The sequence below is a fragment of the Maniola hyperantus genome, chromosome 1 (assembly GCF_902806685.2).
Source record: "Maniola hyperantus chromosome 1, iAphHyp1.2, whole genome shotgun sequence".
In the NCBI taxonomy this organism is placed as follows: domain Eukaryota; kingdom Metazoa; phylum Arthropoda; class Insecta; order Lepidoptera; family Nymphalidae; genus Maniola; species Maniola hyperantus.
In genome coordinates this window covers 138,348-157,684 of record NC_048536.1, presented here as the reverse complement: position 1 = coordinate 157,684, position 19,337 = coordinate 138,348, and the positions used below count along the sequence as shown (strand labels likewise).

At 39.0% G+C, this 19,337-nt stretch overlaps 1 protein-coding gene across 2 annotated transcripts in view; it reads right to left on the bottom strand.

Moving 5' to 3' along the window:
• The window catches only part of LOC117982342 (neuroligin-1-like), a 178,330-nt gene extending 163,523 nt beyond the window's left edge, over positions 1-14,807 (bottom strand). For both annotated transcript variants that reach the window (XM_034968700.2, XM_069500593.1), the window contains exon 1: positions 14,619-14,807. The gene's annotated coding sequence lies outside the window, so the exon portion shown is untranslated. The remainder of the gene's footprint in view (positions 1-14,618) is intronic.
• Positions 14,808-19,337: the final 4,530 nt, after the last annotated feature.

Below are 19,337 nucleotides of genomic sequence, written 5' to 3'. Positions count from 1 at the left end.
TACTATCTACCTAAGTCATTCTAATGTATCTAAATTAAGTCTTGGCATTAAGCTAGAATAACTAAGCATTATTAGCCACCATTCTGTATTAAGCGACCCCGGTAAAAGTTACATTAAAAACAATTTTGCCTAACATCTAGCAAATTTCATTTATAACACCTCATATGCATTACAAGGGAGTCCACGGCTAGCTTCTATTCTTTACTAGGTAGATAGATCAAGTAAAGTAAATTAAAATTATTTTTTTTCCCTCTAATCTTTGTAAGGTGGTAGATTATTCCGTATCCGGGTATATTTCTATTCCGCCCAATTTATCACCCTTACAAATGGCGCCCGAACGTTTTTTTATATAGTTATTTCAGTATATTTTGAGAAATTTTGTGAATTTTATGAAATGTACTCCGCTGATTGTACAATTTTCTAAGTAGTGACACATTGCAAAGAGCACTAAGCTGTTTTTTATGGTTAACTAACTAAATAATAACTAATAGTTAGAAATTTTGTTTGATAGTTTAAGTAATTTTCTGAGTATAGTCCAACAGTGGTTGTTTCTTATTTAATTAACACATTATAAATGGTGTTTATGCCGTTCAATTATGTTATTTGACTTACCTTGGAGGTGTATAAGTGAATGTTTGCCTTCAGTTTAGTAATAAACATTGCTTAACTGAGTTGTTGTTGGGTATTGCTTTCAATAGTAAGTACATCTTATGTTTGAAAATTCCGGTAACTTAGTATAATTAAAGTTTTGAAACGCTATGTCCTGTTAACTAGTTACACACATACATTTATAAATACTAAGAGTTACAACTTGTGAAACTAAATATATAAACTATATTCAGAGATTACATTAAGTTCAAGTATGAAGTTATGAACAATTTTTTTTCAGTGACTTGATACTTCATTATTTTGTTGAAATTTTGTTTAGAGCTGTGTTAAGGTTATGATAAAAGCTACTTCACACACAAAACATGTTAAGTTTAAGTGAATGCTGGTAGTTTAAAGTGACATTTAGAAACAGATTTTGTTGTATTTTAGGTTATGTGTTAAAAGTGTAAAGTAACAGTCATCAAACCATTGCACAATCTCTTTGTTTTTTTTGAAAGATAATATGCTAGTCAGAGTTCATTGCAACTTTGTTGCCTGTTTACTTTTGTAATTGTAAAGGTTGTAACACACTGTGTACTCATAAAGGTGATACTGCACCTTACAATCATTTATTCAATTTTGGGAAGTTTTATTTGTTATATTTTGTTTACTATAGTAATAATATGTGCTTGTATTATTAACAATATTTTGGAATAGGAACATAATTGATAAAATAGGTTAGGATAGACTTAAGAATATTGTTTTTGTTGTGTATTTTGCTTGTGTATATTTAATAGTTTAAATAACTTCTTTTGTGTTTGTGTTAACCAATTTGTATAAGGCTAAACATAGACAGTTACACAAGCTCGATATTTTGTTAAATGTGTTTTGACTTAACACAATGGAACAGACTTTTGCCCAGTTTCATTCACTTTTGAAGGACGAATTGTGTTATGAGGTATCCATTCGTTCCGAAACTCCAGCACCTACAGTGCTAGGTTTAAAGAAACAGTTAAAACAATTAATTCAGGAAATTCCTTCTGAATCAATTTTAGAGACGGATTTCACTTCTGAAAGTGAGTTAGGGGTTATTACTAAAAAACTTCAAGACTTAGAAGATTTATTAAAAAAGTGTTCTGACACTAAAGATAGACATGCCCTCTGTAGGTCTAAAGCTTTAGCTTCACATTTGTACTTTAGAATTTTGAGAATACAGTGTTCCGAACTCAGCTTAATAAGTAGGAAGAGTGAATTACATACAAAGTTGCAGAGTTTGATTTCCAGATTAGATGCTGACAATGAGTCGTCTCACGACGAATCACTGGATTCCGAGAGTACCGCCGTTGACTGCACTGGTGATAAAAATGTTGCCAAGTGGAAGTTACATTTCAACGGACAGGGTGATCCGCGCAGTTTCATCGAACGCGTTGAGGAATATAAAAGATCTTATGGCGTTTCAGATGGAAAATTATTTGTTTCTGCATTTCATCTTTTTACAGGCCGAGCATTGTTATGGTACAGAGGCAACAAATGTCAAGTTTCGTCTTGGTCAGAATTGAAAACTTTATTTTTAGAGGAATTTGATGCAGTAGATTATGACTACAGGTTGCTAGGTGAAATTCGAGCAAGAACACAAGGCTCTGAAGAACCTGTGTCTATCTATTTCGCTATAATGTTTTGCATGTTTTCAAGGTTGTCAACACCACTTTCCGAAGAACAAAAGTTACAAATTTTATTACATAATATTCGCCCTTTTTACTCAGAACAATTAGCTCTTGTTGACATTAAGTCTGTCGCAATGTTGAAGGAAAAGTGTCGCAAACTAGAGGCTGCGAGGCAGCGTTCCGCCTTATTTTCTGAGCCTACTAACAGTAAGGCAACTTTAAGTTCAGAGTTTGCTTACAAACAAGTGACAAAACAGATAAACACACTTTCAGTCACACCTGCACCTAAGGTTGATACAAGTAAAGGCACTAATTTTACGAAAACAAATAAACAACTATGTTACAAGTGCGGCAAGGGTAACCATTCCTTTAAATTTTGCAGGACAGTTCCGAAATTTATTAGATGTTTTTCGTGTGGACGTCAGAACTTTACAGTAAAGACATGTCCAAGTTGTAGTAAAAAGGCGATTAGTAAACCCGCTCCGGACAAAAATTCAAAAAACTAATTAGTAAGAACTGTGCAGAGACACAAGTAAAGAACTTGGTCATTAACAACAAAACATCCCTTTTACCTGACACAGTTCTGTATTCAGTGGATAAACGAGACTTTAGGCCACATTTAAAGGTTTTTGTTGACGGTTTTGAGATTACAGGTTTACTAGATTCCGGTGCTTGCGCGTCAATTTTGGGTAACCAGGCGCACAAGGTTTTTTTGAGATTCGGTTATAAACTGCATAGCAGTATTGATACCACATTTTCAGTGGCAAATGGAGACAAACTTGATTGCATGGGTTATATGTTTATTCCGATTACTTATAATTCCGTAACTCACATAATAAAATTTTTTGTAATAATAGCGGATGTTATTTTTGGCTGTGACTTTTGGAAAACATTTCAGTTAGCCCCTGGCATTTTTGATATTTTAGAATTAATTAAGGCACCTTCTCAATTTTACAATATTTGTGCGATTGATAATGAACAAATTCATACCATCACTTCTTTTGAAAACTTATCATCTCAACAGAAAGAATTAGCCCAATCTGTAGTAAATAAATTTTTAAATATTTCTTCAGAGAAAATTGGATTGGGTAGAACAAAATTAATTGAACATGTTATTGACACCGGTGATGCCTTGCCAATAAAAATAAAACAATATCCACTTTCTCCCGAAAAGAAGGAAGCTTTAAGTAAAGAGTTAGATAGGATGCTGGAAATAGACGTAGTTACTCCGAGTGAAAGCCCTTGGAATAACCCAGCAATTTTAGTGAAAAAGGCAAATGGAGACTGGAGATTTTGCCTAGATTGCAGGAAATTAAATTCAGTGACAAAGGGGGATTCATACTCAATACCGTACATTCCACAAATTCTAGATAGCTTGAAAGAGGCAAGGTTTTTATCATCGATTGATTTAAGTTCAAGTTTCTGGCAAATTCCGTTAGCTAACGACTCTCAGGAAAAAACCAGTTTTACAGTTCCTGGTAGAGGGTTATTCAAATTTAAAGTCATGCCGTTTGGCCTATGCGGTGCACCAGCACGACAGCAGAGGTTAATGGACCAGTTATTTAATCAAAATTTTTGTAGTGATATTGAAAATGGAATAGTATTTTGTTATATAGATGATATTGTTATTGTTCTGCTGATTTTGAAACCCATTTAATTTTATTAAACAGAGTTCTGGATAAACTAAAAATGGCTCAACTATCCATAAATTTTGATAAATGTAATTTTTTTCGAAACTCTTTGAAATATTTAGGGTATATAGTGGATGAATTTGGTTTACGCACAGATCCTGGAAAAGTTGCCGCAGTTTTGAACTTTCCGACCCCAAAAACTGCACAGGAGGTAAAGATTTTCCTAGGCACTTGTTCTTGGTACAGGCGCTTTATTAGGAATTTTTCAACCATCGCTGCACCACTCAATAGACTAACGAGTAAAGGAAAGAACGCACCTAAATTTGAGTGGAGCGAACAGGCAGAGGTAGCATTTAATACATTGAAGAATGCGTTGGTAACCGCACCTGTTCTTGCGGTACCGAATTTTGAAAAACCATTCAAAATACATTGTGATGCTTCTGCATATGGTGTTGGCGGTATGCTAACGCAAGAAACCGATGGTTGCGATCATCCCATTGCGTATGTCAGTAGGAGCCTAAATAAAAACGAAAGGAATTACAGCGCGACGGAACGCGAGGCTCTAGCTGTGATTTTTGCAGTGGAGAAATTTCAGGCTTATTTTGGTTCCAAGCCAGTCACAATTATCACAGACCATGCATCCCTAAAGTGGTTCTTAAATTTAGAAAATCCCTCAGGACGACTCGCCAGATGGGGTTGTAGATTATCACAGTATAATTTTGTTATCGAACATAGGAAGGGTTGTGATAATGTAGTTCCGGATACCTTGTCGAGACTCATACACGTAGATGTAGTTGGTGATCGTAATGATAACTCTAGTCAACAAGTTTTGGTAGATGACTGGTATGACAAAACATTTAATGGCTGTAAAATCAATCCAGCAAATTTTCCGAATTTTAGTATTTTGAACGATAAACTATATCGTTACAGTAAATGTAAATACCAGCTTCTCAGTGAGTTCGACTGGAAAGAGGTAGTCCACAAGAACGACATCCTTAGAATTATGCAACAAAACCATGCAGATGCAACTGCAGGTCATTTTGGTGTGTTCAAAACTCATCGCAGATTATCCCTCAGATATTTTTGGCGTGGTATGTATAAGGACGTGGTTGAGTACGTTAAGAATTGTGATACTTGCTCTGCGTATAAACACACGACATCAGCCACTCCAGGTCTGCTAGGGAAGCCTAAAGTCTGCGAGAGACCTTTTCAGGTCATTTCGGCTGATTTAGTCGGACCTTTGCCTAGGTCTAAATCAGGATTTACATTTCTTTTTGTGGTGACGTGTTGTTTTTCGAAATATACAATGTTGTTTCCGTTACGGCGTGCCACAGGTGCCGCTGTTGTTAAAGCGCTAGAGAATTTTGTATTCTTGAACCATAGTGTTCCAGAGACTGTGATTGTGGACAATGGGTCCCAATTTACAGGATCTGAATTCCGTAATCTCATTAAGCGTTATAATATTCCGAAATTACACTACACACCACTGTACACTCCGCAAGTTAACCTTGTTGAGAGGTACAATAAGGTTGTTATGACTGCTGTAGCCGCTTTTGTGAAAGATAACCACAGGTCCTGGGACGAAAACCTGTACAAGGTCCAGTTCGCCATAAACAGTGCGGTTAATGAATCCACTGGATTCTCCCCGTTCTTCCTTGTCCACGCTAGAGAACCGGTTTTAAATGGTTCCTTCTATAAGGACACGGATAAGGAGTACGAGGCCGGAATTCCAAGGGAGGAATACGCAGGAAAGTTTGGAACTTTGGAGGACATATTTGGTCAGGTTAGGAGAAATTTGTTTCAGGCTCATGCAGAGTATGCAACGCATTACAACTTAAGGCGTAGGTCTGCAAGCTATTCTGTTGGGGATATAGTGTGGAAAAAGACCTATCCACAAAGCGACGCTACAAATTTTTTTACAGCTAAGCTGGCACCTAAGTATGAAAAGTGCAGGGTTGTCAAGGTTTTGTCACCTTTGGTTTACGAACTAGTTAGAGTAGCTGACAACCACCCAATAGGCACTTGGCATATTAAGGATATTAAGAAGTAGATATTTGCCATTACTTAGTTTGGTCTAAACTGTTTGAATATTTAAGTTATCAATATTCAATTAGGAATTTGTATGAGTGTAGTGATGTTCTGAATTAACAGTAACATTACCATGGTTCAGTTGAGGATGAATGTAGTGGATGTATGTAGGGATGAATATGTGATGATTGGAATGCTTGTGGTAGACCAACCGGTTGAGAAAGTAAAAATGCAAATATCGTACTTTGGGGATAACGAAAAGGGGGGGTTTTGTGTTTTGTTTTCGTTTTCCTTCTAGATAATGGATCATTTCTGTTATTTTTCCGATTCTGTTCCGAGATCTATTTTCTAGGAGAGTTATTTCGTTTTTTTTTTCTCATATTCCGATTTTGATTCGGTTTTATTTTTCCGAATGGGATAGAGAACGGTTGCCATATCAGATGGACCCGTTCACAACCAGATTTTCCGTATTTGTTGAGTAACAAATATTACGATGGTAGTTTAAAAGAGTGAACCACCGTAGGCCTAGACGCATTCTATCAGTCAGCTGAAGAATGATGCCAAGATGTTTCCACTCAAGTGTCTTAGACACCATGAAGTTTTTTTGTATATATTCTTTTTAGAAGTTAGGGTTGTGTAGTTAAGTATAATGTATAAAACCTTACACTGTTTTCAGTATATTTATTTTGTTAGACAATTTTCCTTGTTAGTAGTAGATGTGCGTTCACGCGTAACTTCTGTGTTTTTTTTGTTTGTTTGTTTCAGGCAAATTGTTAGTAGTTGTTGGATGACGCTGAGGGCAGCGCGGTTCAACCTGTTGAACCTTTTCGTAGGAGGGGAAGTATTGTGACGTTGTAAATTTTGAACTACTAACTGGCGTCTCGCTTTTAATTAAAATCTATTTTGTTCAAAGTATGTTGGTGCCACCTAGCATCAAGGTGCAGAACTACGCGTGGGTCGATGTTCAGAGTTCATTCGAGCCACAATAGATGGCGTTTGCTTCGTTGTCAATTGTCGTAAAAATAAAACAAAATAATTAAATAAAACCATAATATCATTTGTTTATTGTTAAGTCATTAACAAAACGGTTCTTATAATATATCCTTAGGTTCCGCAAATATTCAAAAATGAATTGGCTTCATGATCAAACTAAATGAGAGCGGCCACACTCGGGTTGCGTCAGGCAACACCGATTGGTGAGATTTAGAATTTTTCTGGAGTCAACATGTGAAGACGAATTTTTTTCGTTCCAGGAAAATCTCACTCTTTTTCGCCCATGGCTTCGCCTGGGAAAATACAATAGTTATAAATTTAATCATCCTAACGTATTTCAATGTTTCATCAATTATGGTGAGTGAAAAATCAAGTAATGTGGATTCGACAAAATGGCGGTTTGGTTAGAGAAAATCCTAATTTCATGATTTTCCCTTTCAGTTCCAGTTATTTTACCTTCCCAAATAAATGAGGATAATGGGTTGTGGGGGACCCCTGAAAACCATTGGTGGCCAGGAGTTCAATAGGTGAGTTGTGTTTGATCGGGAAAATTCCACGTGTCGAAATTTTCACACAGCACAAATTATAATCTTGTTTTTCTTTGTTGCAGGGTTTCCGTTTAGTTTCCGTTTTCCGTTTGCGTTTCCGTTTTTAGTTTCCGTTTTTCGTATTTATTTCTTTTGCACATTCACGTTGGCAACTTAATTTCTATGGATAAGACTTGGTGAAAATCTTTGTAATGAAACATTTCGGTTGTGAAGAATCAAATAAATTGAGTTTTGGATCTTGGCCGATGCCGTCCAGCTACATTGCAGTCTTCGCACCTACAAGTAAGCAAATGTTTGTATCCTGGAACAGTTTAGTGAACCTTCTTAGTGTATGTGTACAGTAAGAACCCTGTCTTTACTACTGAGCTTTTATTTTGAAACAATTTTATGAATTTTACTGTGTCATTGTCTATTCCATGCCAATGGCATCTTAAATTTAAAACATAGATCTTATGTACTATCTACCTAAGTCATTCTAATGTATCTAAATTAAGTCTTGGCATTAAGCTAGAATAACTAAGCATTATTAGCCACCATTCTGTATTAAGCGACCCCGGTAAAAGTTACATTAAAAACAATTTTGCCTAACATCTAGCAAATTTCATTTATAACACCTCATATGCATTACAAGGGAGTCCACGGCTAGCTTCTATTCTTTACTAGGTAGATAGATCAAGTAAAGTAAATTAAAATTATTTTTTTTCCCTCTAATCTTTGTAAGGTGGTAGATTATTCCGTATCCGGGTATATTTCTATTCCGCCCAATTTATCACCCTTACATTGTATATCAAAGGTGTGTGCGGTCTGCCAGTCCGCAGTTGGCCAGCAGCATGGCGAAGTATTGCTGAACCTTTCTCAGACTGTGAGGAGACCCTTTCTCAGTAGTGGGCCGGCTACGGGTTGATCATGATGATGATGAATTAAAATATGTACAGTACGTGGCAGAACATAATGTACATCGGCCTTTAGACATCGACATTTCGGCTTTGTAGAGCGTTGTCTCTGTCATTCATACCGATGTAACGTTTTGTCGGTCTCAATGACAGAGACAATGCTCCACAAATCTGATATCTCCTTTTAAAGGTCGATGTACATTATTTTCTGCCGCGTACTATACGAAGTAGTTGTTTTTTATTGTCAAGATTATTTAAGAAACAAATAAAAAATTGTCAAGTAAATAATTATAGCAATGTCCTTTCTGTGTATCTAATTATATATAAACGTCAGTTGACTTACAAATTAGAACGCTCGAAACATTCGACTCACGTAGACTACTTTATGTTTGTAATTAGGCGAGAGAGCCTTACTTAAAGGTTCGTACGCACCTGAGCGGCGCGGCGCGGCGCTTCAGTGAGCTTCACGTCGCGGCACAGAGCTTCAAAATATCATTTCTATCATTTTGTATGGCGCATATCGCACTAGAGCGGCGCGGCGCGGCGCTTCACCGCGCGTTGCCGCGCGGCACGGCTGGAGAGAATATTTTGAAGCGCAGCGAAGCGACGCGCAGTGCAGTGACGCTAGTGCGACATACCCAGCGGCGCGGCACGGCGCTTCGCGCTCGTACGCGAACGGGTATAAAAGTGACGCGCAAGTGACGCGAGGTGCCGCGTACTGAAGTTGTAGTGCGGTAGGCACCGTCGAGCGGCCTGAGGTGACGCGTTCTGCAGTCGGACTGAAGCGCCGCGCCGCGCCGCTCAGGTGCGTACGAACCTTAACTGTAATTGGGACATTTTAAATTGTATTTTGAGAAATTAGTCCTTGACTGCGAGCTCACCTGGTGATAAGTGAGTCTCAGGCTGGAAGAGAGCTAGCCTGGAAGAGGAATCGCAGTTTAATTTAAAACTTTACGGAACCTCGGTGCGCGAGTCTGAAGTGGTCAAAAGTCAGTCACCTTTTTCTTTTATATACATATAGATAATCTGTTATCCCCTAAAGCCACCCTGACCCAAACAAACGTTTCTCCCAGTGTTGGGGACAATACTCTGAGAAACTTTCAGCTTTTATGAAATAACAAAGGTCTGGCACGCGCTGGCTCTCTCTCTAATAGTAAAACAAAATAATATTATATTTGAGTTGAAGCAGGCCACCAGGCGCGCAGTGGGAGCTTCAATTCAAATTAAACTCTACAATAATGAATAACTCTAATTTCTCTGTACAAGCCCACAATTGTTTTTGACATTCGATTTACAACAAGCACGCAATATTAATCAAAAATAATTAAAATCCACGCCATTATGACGTCGTGAGTGGTACAGTTGAATAATCATCATCATCATCATCAATAATCCATCGCCGGCTCACTACTGAGCACGGATCTCTTCTCAGAATGAGAATAGTTTGACCATAGTCTACCACACTGACCATGTTTCGTCACGATGTTTTCCTTCATAATAATTATTAAAACAAGTGACAAGTATTTAATCGCTTAAAAACGCACATAACTCCGAAAAGCTAAGAGGTGCGTGTCCGGGTTCGAACCCGTAATCTCCCAAATAGGAGATCGTTTTAACCACTACACTATTAATGCATCATTAACGAATGAAATTTCGTTTGAGCCGGTCAAAAGGTCGTTTTAATAATATTATGATGCCCGCACAAACCAATACAAAACTTGATATGTGTGGGCACTGGGCATGCGCACAGAGCCGACAGAAGGCTGACTTGGACGGGATATCGTAGTTTGAATGGAACCATTTATAATTGATTTGTGTACCGAAACGTTAAATCGCTTGGCGGTGCAGCTAGTGACCAGCCGCTCTCACTAGATCAGACCAGAGCAGATCTACAGAGACTACAGATTATATATTACCATCCTTTCCATGCCGAAAACCACCTTTAGACCTTCCTATTTATAAGACCAAAACCGCAATCACTGCGTCAGTTCAAACGAAGATACTTAGTCGAGTTATTGGGGTCAACTTAAAGCTTGAACACCGCCGTAAACTAAGCAATAGCAAGTTCGCGAAGTTCTTAGAGCGGGCAATTCTGTCGCAGCTCGCCAAATTGAAATTAATGTGTTTGATGCAACTTCGTCTTACTTTGCTCTTAATGCTCTACTTGTGGCGCTGATGAAAGCCATTGACTAATAGTGGTTGGAAAACGTGACGCACGTAGTTCGAGGTCTACCAATAGTAGGCTTGGGTTTTCCAGGGTGCTAGGAAGGCGACCTGGTACGGAAGACGCTGTGTTGGGTTACGCTGGGAGACTACACATTACACAAATGTTTTCAAACGAGTTTCGGAGAGCCCGTGCACGCAAGCTTACAGGAGCGTGAAATTTTAAGTAGTAAGTAGTCTTTCAAGAGACTAATGTACAGCTATGTCTGCTATGTCATAGTATATTATGTTCGGTCGAAACTCGGCGAGGAATCGTTCAAAATTAAGAAGACTTTTATATTTGATCATATCAGTTAATCATAACTAGTTCGTGCATACCTAGTTCGAAAACTGGTAAACGTAGGGGTCCCTAGGCGCTATAATGGCGACCTCGCATCGGAAAGCGCAGTGTTGGAAAACCCTCCCACTAGGTGGACAGACGACAACAAACGAGTCGCAGGAAGCCGTTAGATTCAGGCAGCCCAAGAACGTGGCGTGTGACAGTGCCTACAAGAGACCTATGTCCAGCAGTGGACCGCTATCGGTTGACGATTATGAATGATATTAAAAGAAGAAAAATTATAAAAGTAATCCAGTGTTTATTTGCTCAAAAATCATAATTACAGGTTTTTAATGAAGCTTTTCAATAGAGAAAGATATATAGTAAAATAAGTGTAAGAACCATTATTAAGGAACAAAAAAAGGCTATAATAATAATAATATAGTAAAATGTTTGAGTGTCTTCATGATGAAAAACTTACTTCATAATAAAAGCGTAACCGAAACTGGAACACATCGAATATAACCGCATCACGATAGCGGATAGACCGATCTGTCGTGTTAGTTAATTGTTATTAATGAGTTTGTCAACACTCCCCGCAGAGGGCGCTTCCGGCCTTGTCGCTAATTACGCGCTTTGCTTTCCGCTGATGATAGTGACGTATAGAGAGGTACCTATTATACTAAGTTACTCCTCTGAATACCTACTACATGATATATTTTCTACCACAAAAAGAGTAAGATAATTCATACATATATTATAAACTAGCTGATGCTGATGCTGATGCTGATGCTGATGCTGAAGCTGATGCTCGCGAACTGCGTCCGCGTGGAGTTAGGTATTTTTAAATCCTGTGAGAAGTCTTTGAATGTTATCAGATGTTAGTGATAACAGCTAGGACTGACAGCTGCAAGTTGTAACGTGCTCTCTGCAGCACGGAAGAAAGGTAAAGGCCAAATTCAGACTTCCAAAGACGGACCCCCATCCAGTTACCATCTTGCATCACTAGCACAAGCCACAAGCGATTGCCGAACCATACTAGTAGGTATTCGCTTCGAGTAACATATAGCCACTATCATACTTGTAGGCATCATTATTATTTTATCAATAACATAGTAAATTAGTGAAGTAGAGCAAAATAGAGTAAGCAATGGTTTGTTGTGTGGAATGTATCGGAGCTTATGTAGTAACTCCGAGTGTTCGCGGTAATGCGATACTTGTGTACTAATTATGTGGAATCCGACGAACGAACTACGAGCTGGAAGGCTGTACCTGCGTGGGCGTGGGCGTGGGCGTGGGCGTACAGAATACACCCTCGTGGCGTAGGTAGGTACTCTGGAGTTTTTGTTTAAAGAATATTAGCCATGTTAAATGACTAATATTCCCCTTTCCTCTCCAACTAAGCGTCAAGCTTGTGCTGGGAGTAGGTACGACAATAGTGCAACGGGCGGGGTTTGAACCGTCGACCTTTCGGTTTTCAGTCCACTCCTTTTACCCGTTGAGCTATTGAGGCTCTTTACTTAGGTACTATGAATACCTAATGGACCGTTCTATTTAAGTTAAAACACGTACATAAATAATTGGTCAAAAAACTGTTTTTCCCATCAATACTCCAAAACCATCATCATCATCATCAACCATTGCCAGCTCACTACTGAGAACGGTTCTTCTTTCAGAATGAGAATTATTTAGGCCATAGTCTGCCACGTTGGCACAGTGTGGATCGGCAGACTTTACACACCTTTGAGGACATTATGGAGAACTTTCACTTTCAGGTATGCAGGTTTCCTCATGATGTTTTTTTTCACCGTTAAAGCAATTGATATTTTAAAACTCCGAAAAGTGAGGTGCGTGCCTGGGATCAAATCTTCCACCATCAGTGGCGTGCAGGTCATAGAGGCATAAATGCACTGCTTACCCTAGTTGTAATAGCTCAATGCATATTTTTCATTATGACCTGTCAGTAAACACATTCCTACTTAACTAATGCTTACCCTGGCTTCAAACACTGTGCACGCCACTGTCTACCATCCATATAGGAAGCCGTCGTCCTAACCACTAGGCTATTACGGCCAAAACAATTAGTTCTATCCAATTGAAAATTTCCTCGATCAAAAACTGAAGTGAATAAAATAAAACCGCTTATAAACGGGTTTTCATTGGTATGTAATTTAGAGCATGTCTGAAACTTTACTTTTATTGCATTTCATAAAATATATCTCATAGGTATAATTTATTCATATTTTATATTTTCAACTCAACGCTTTCAAATCAAGAAAGGTGTTGAAGTGTTATGAGTTTTACGAAAAGAATACCTAATAACTTTTCAGAGAGGTACATCGAAACAATTCAAGTGAAAATAATTGAGCACCTTTTACCTATAATATTAGGATAATATTTTTTTTTGTCGCGATCCACATTAATCTAAAGTAATAATATTAGAAATGCAAAGGTGTGTCTGTCCGATTCCTGTCTACGGCTATCCGTTAAACCGATTTTGACTAAACTTGGCACAGAGAGACAGCTTGTATTCATGGAGACCAACATTGCTACTATTATCTCGGAAAAATTATACTTAAATCCACGCGAATGAAGTCGCAGGCATCGCCTAGTTCTATATTAAAATTCAACACTAAAACGTTTTACGGCTAATTACAAAATATTTTTTACGGCAAACGAGATTAGTAGTCTCCGAGTCTCTGATATTAAAACAAATTACACTTTACAACCGCCGAGTCTGATTTCCAGGAGATTGTGGTCGCCGCTCGAGAGTCGAAGTGTTCATCCTACGTAGCCTCCTGAAGCCACAAACATTCACACAAGCATAATATTCAACCTCTTGAACATTAATTTGGCTTTGTCGACATAACAAGCTTATGTCTACGACTTTGTCCGCAAGTTTTGTTCATGCGTGTTTCGTAATGCCAACTGGGTTTCCCAAAATCCTTCTTTTGCGGTTGACTACGTCGCATCGCTAGTAGGTATCTAGATCTACCTACCTCTGTTCCAAATTCAATTTCGTTATGTTCAAGCCTTTAACTACGATTCAGGAACCTAACTGTGTTTAAACTTAAAATATAGACATACTGTTTCATATCCTGTTATTACCACGACATAATATTTATAAGTCTAAAGTAAAATCCAAATCTAGTTACCCGAAAGACTTTCGAAAATTCAAAAAAATACTACTTACTTCTGATTCCTACTTAGTGGAACTAACAAGGGATCTATGTTAATTTATATTAAAGAATCAAGAAGGAAAAAAATATCACTAGAACCATTCCCTAAATGGGTGGCAAAGTAGCATTTTCAGGAAACGCTGTTCTAAATATTGCCAAGGTCATCGGAACTAGCAGATTTGTACTTTGTAGCACAATTCGTCGTAACACCACTGAGTTGAACACACACACACGCACACGGCAGACCTACTAGTCAAATAGAAAGCCTCATGTTTAAACCCTTTTATCTACTTATTCACCATTGAGATTCAGTAGGTATAGTTTATTTATGCCCTCGTCTTTCCGCACCAGATTTACCCGTATTCCCAACGGCACAATACATCTAACCCGATATAATATAATAGATCAGTCAGGACTCAGGAAAGCTTAATATTTCACAAAGCTAAACTTTATAAATCCCTTTTATCAAATACCTAGTCAAGAGTTACTTGAAGTACCTACAAAATAAAGGCAGAACGGTCCAACAATTTCATCATTTAATTAAAATATTAGTCGAACCATTTAATTACTTAGAGTTTAGAGTTAAATCTAGTTTAATAAGTTTGAACCAACCTCGAGCGGTGCCGGCTCTCCGAGGTGGCCCGGACCGAAGTGGGACGATTCACACATCAACACAACTTCACCATGGAACAGCACTTCACAGCACAGGTTAACACGTCAAAAGTAATGTCACGCAGGGACGAGCCCGAGAGCGGGACACGGCGACACTCGCGCAGGGCGGGCGGGACAGGCGAGCGAGGCGGCGGGTGCCGCGCGACTGCTGCAGCCGCCCAGCGCGAGGCCGGCGAGCAGCGCGCGCCACTCTACCTTGATTCCAAACAAAACGCAGGTTGCTGTGAGCAGATCGGTCATCAGTTAGATATTTAGAAATCACTGCTTTGTCAGTTTCTTCATCATGATCAACCCATCGCCGGCCAACTACTTTAGGTTTAGGCCAAAATCACTGTGCATTCTAAAACTGATTTTTATTTATTTTTATGCATCATAGTTTTGAATTATCATTCTTCATGTAGGACCTATGTCCCCACAAATACTGCAGGTGCGGGCTCTGTCTCATCAGAGAACATAGCATCGCCATCATCAACCGACAGACATCAGACGTAGAATATAACTATACACAATACAACAATAACTACTAGGTATTCATAAATTCAAACAGGCAATAAAGCGATGTTGCATTAGAGCTAGTTGAAAACTTAATTACTGTCGATATAAACCCGAGTATCGTTTTCACAAAAGCAAATAATGCATGAAATTGACAATTGAAATGCAGTCGTTTGACACGAACGGATTTATTGCGTTAGTTAATTAGCGATCTGAAATTCTGAATGTTATTGCCAGAGTGGTTTAGCTATCGTTGAAAACTGCGCTTCGATAATTGATTTTAATTAGAGCCAGATTTCATTTAAACTCACGCATACAATAGAAGCAATTTATTTTTTAAACTGCAAGGGTTTTTTTGCGTTTGTGATTGTTTCTGATATTGTTGCAAACGTGAATTTCAGATCATTTATATTAGGATGTGCCTCGAACCCTAGTTGACCGTTTTTGACTAAAGTTAGAGCAGTACCTATGTATTTATGTCTGACTATGTGTAAATCACTTTTTAAATTGCAAAAGTTTTGTCTTAATCGGTCAAGTGGTTGCCCAAAATGCGGGAACACCCAAACAAACGGACAAACTTTTACAATTTTCCTGTAAGAAAATTCTTTTATAGCTAAAATTGAACCATGTTCGTGTTTCTCTCTCTCCAGTCTCCAGAGAGTCGGGGCCAAGGCACCGCTGCTCAAATGACACTCTGAATAGGCCAAAACACACACGATATGTTAAACAAAAGCAAATGATGGTTTTTAGGGTACCGTACCTCAAAAACCCTTATAGGATCACTTCGTTGTCTGTCTGCCTGTCTGTCTATATGTCTGTCTCTCTGTCCGTCTGTCTGTCGGGCCTAGAATTTTTATTACAATTACTTATGAACTTTTTCAGTATCAAAAGTTCTCAATTTCAATAAATGTTCGTTTTTAAAACAAATCCCATTAAAACTGGCTCAATAGCTTCAAAAGAGCCATTTCCATATAACTACGTACTTTCATTACACCCTCGACGACTGACGCCATTCAATAAATCTCATCACACTCTTCTGTTTGAAGAAACACAATTAAAATTCACTACAAGAACTTTTTAAAATAGAGTTCTAGTAATAATATTCACAGAACAATATTCTCCTAGATAGTCTAGTAATTCAGACGTCAGCCTTCTATTCGGGAGGTCGGGGTTCGATCCCGGGCAGGCATCTCTAACTTTTCGGAGTTTTAATAATAATAATAATAATAATGTTATTTATTTCAGGCAAATTATACCCATATTATTACAGAGTTCAAATATAAAATAAAATTAAAATTTAGATTCTAAGGTAAAAAATCAATATTTGTTTGGTGTACTATCATACTCTGGTGTGTTTAGTGGTGAGTGGCGGTATTCGTGAATCGCTCTTTATATCTTCTAAACACCAAACCAGAAGGCCAAAACTTGTTTTGTGCCTTTCAAGCAAGTAAATATCATTTGCAGCATACCTAGCATACCTGAGAGTTCTCAATAATGTTTTCAAAGGTTTGTGAAGTCTGCCAATCCGCATTTGGCTAGCGTGGTGGATTCTGGCCAAACTATTCTCATTCTGAGACGAGACCTGTGCTCGGTAGTGAGCCGGGCGGTGGGGTTGATGATAATGATGATGATGACTGGATTTTGGCCACGGCAGTTAAAGATCTGAAATCTGAATACGTAGAAACGAAAACACAAACTACAAAGACCGAAGAGTGACATAGGCTCCTTTTTATCCCGGAAAATCAGAGTTCCCGCGGGATTTTTAAAAACCTAAATCCACGCGTACAAAGTCGCGGGCATCAGCTAGTGAACAAAAAAATATTTTAAATGAATGTTAAATATATTTCAGCGAAGACAAATCGAGACTCTCCGTAAATATTAGCCAACAAAGCAAGCACTGTGTGTGACAAATGTCGTTGTGCTAGCTCTGTGCTCCCCGCACTCTGATGCTGTGCAGTCATCTCTCACGCATCGATAGCGCGCTGCGTCGACTCCCGGCGGCGGCACAGAACTACCCCCCCCGGCTGCTCAACTGTAGTCCGCGACAAGTCAAGCCTACACGTCCCGCACGCCCGCACGTCACCCGCGCGCCCGCCCCGGGGTAGCGCGGGGGCTGTGCGGGTGTGCGGGGCGTTCCCTCCCCGATTGCCATCTCGATCTGCCGCGTACTATATCTTGCTCACGATTGTTCTTGCTTTCCAATACAATACGATTACTTCGTGTCTCCGAATAGCAAATAGTTTCGTGTTTGTATTTCATACATTTCATTGAGCATGCAATTTTAAATCACTATCCATGTTATTATTAATGCGGAAGCATCTTTGTTTGTTTGTTCTTCAATCACGCCGCAAAGGAGTAATTTACGTGATTTTTTTGTCTGGATATAAGTAGTTAAATACTTGAAGACAGATATTAATTTATAGGCTACTTTTTGAAACGAAAAATCAAAGAATTCTCAAAGGAATCTTAAAAACCTAAATCCACGTAAATGCAGCCGTGGTCATCATTTGTAATAAGTTCATCGTCATCATGATTGCCATCATCCATTATTAGTCCATTACTGAGCAACATGTCTCCTCTCAGAATAAGAAGGGCTTAGACCATAGTCTGCCACGCTGGCCCAGTGCAGATTGTCAGACTTCACACACCATTGAGAACAATATGGAGAACTCTCAGTCATGCAGGTTTCCTTCACTGTTAAACCGAGTGATACCTAAATTCTTAAAACGCGCATTAATCCGAAAAGTTAGAGATGAGAGCCCGCGATCTGGAACCTCAGCTCTGACTCCCAAGGAGGACGACGTCTTCACTACGAGGCTACTACCGAGTACCGACATATCTACAATAACAAGACTTAAGAAACTGCAGCTCTTCACATGAGAGCAATCAATATTTAGTTCTCGTTATCAGATTCGGTATTCAAATGAGATAACGCTCAGCACACATCAGCGCAGCTTGAAGCGACTTCTCGCAGCTTGAGAACAAGGGGCTATCATTTTCTAAGAGCTCTATCTATTGAAAAGGTAGCATTAGATAAGGCGAGTCAGTAGTGACGCGAACTGCGATAGTATTACTCGCTCCTCCGCTGCCGGGCGACGGAAATATGAAGTCACTTTATTCACTGAAAGATGGCCGACATCCAACTGTAAAATGCTCTGTTCTTTCTTTAAATTTCTCGCTATAATTTTGAGTTGAAATCTCCTTTGTTCAATAAGTTCTCAAGAACGCAATTGGTCCCCATTTTAGTTTCTGGTAAACAGTATTTTTGTTGCTAAAAATGATTTGAAATAATATCATATTCTAAACAGTAGTTCAGTCAAAACCCAAACCAAACAGATTGGACGAAACCACTGCGCTAGAGAGGTTTGCTCGTGGAAAATGCGCGCAGCCACGCTTACAATATTATCTTAGTATCGGAGGGTAGGTGATAAATTCCGGAGCAACATGGCCGCCGCCTAATTGTGCTGTCCCCCCCCCCCCCCCCGTCCACCCCCCCACGCGATATTCTCAATTTATTGCTGCCAACTAATAAATCCAGCTAATGCTCGATAAACTCCCAGTACGTCGGCTCAACGGGTAAAGGAGTGGACTGAAGACCGAAAGGTCGACAGTTCAAACCCCGCCCGTTGCACTATTGTCGTACCTACTCCTAGCACAAGCTTGACGCTTAGTTAGCTACGTAAGAACTGGTTAGTAAAAATGCATGTGTCCTAGAAGTCCTCTCAAGTGTTGACTAAGTAATAAGTGCTGGGCCTGGAGTGGGTGTATACTGTATAGTTGGTGTATATGGAGGAGTGTGCGCCGGCAGCACGCAGCACGCAGCACGCAGCACGCAGCACGCAGCACGCAGCACGGCCGAGAGGCGGCCTGGCGTCAAATAGCCTTTGTCTTAATCCACTCAGCGCATCCACACAGCGTCTGATACGGCCTTTGTTACTAATTATATTGTTGAATGTTGAATAATTTGCACACTTCATACTATATATTGTTGAATGTTGAATAATTTGCACACTTCATACTATATATTGTTGAATGTTGAATAATTTGCACAGTTCATACTATATATTATACATTCACACATATTTCCATCAGTTTGAGAAATGGTAGGTATTCACTAACAACTTGTACCATTTATGGTCCCCAATTTATAGCTGACCATTTTTAAAT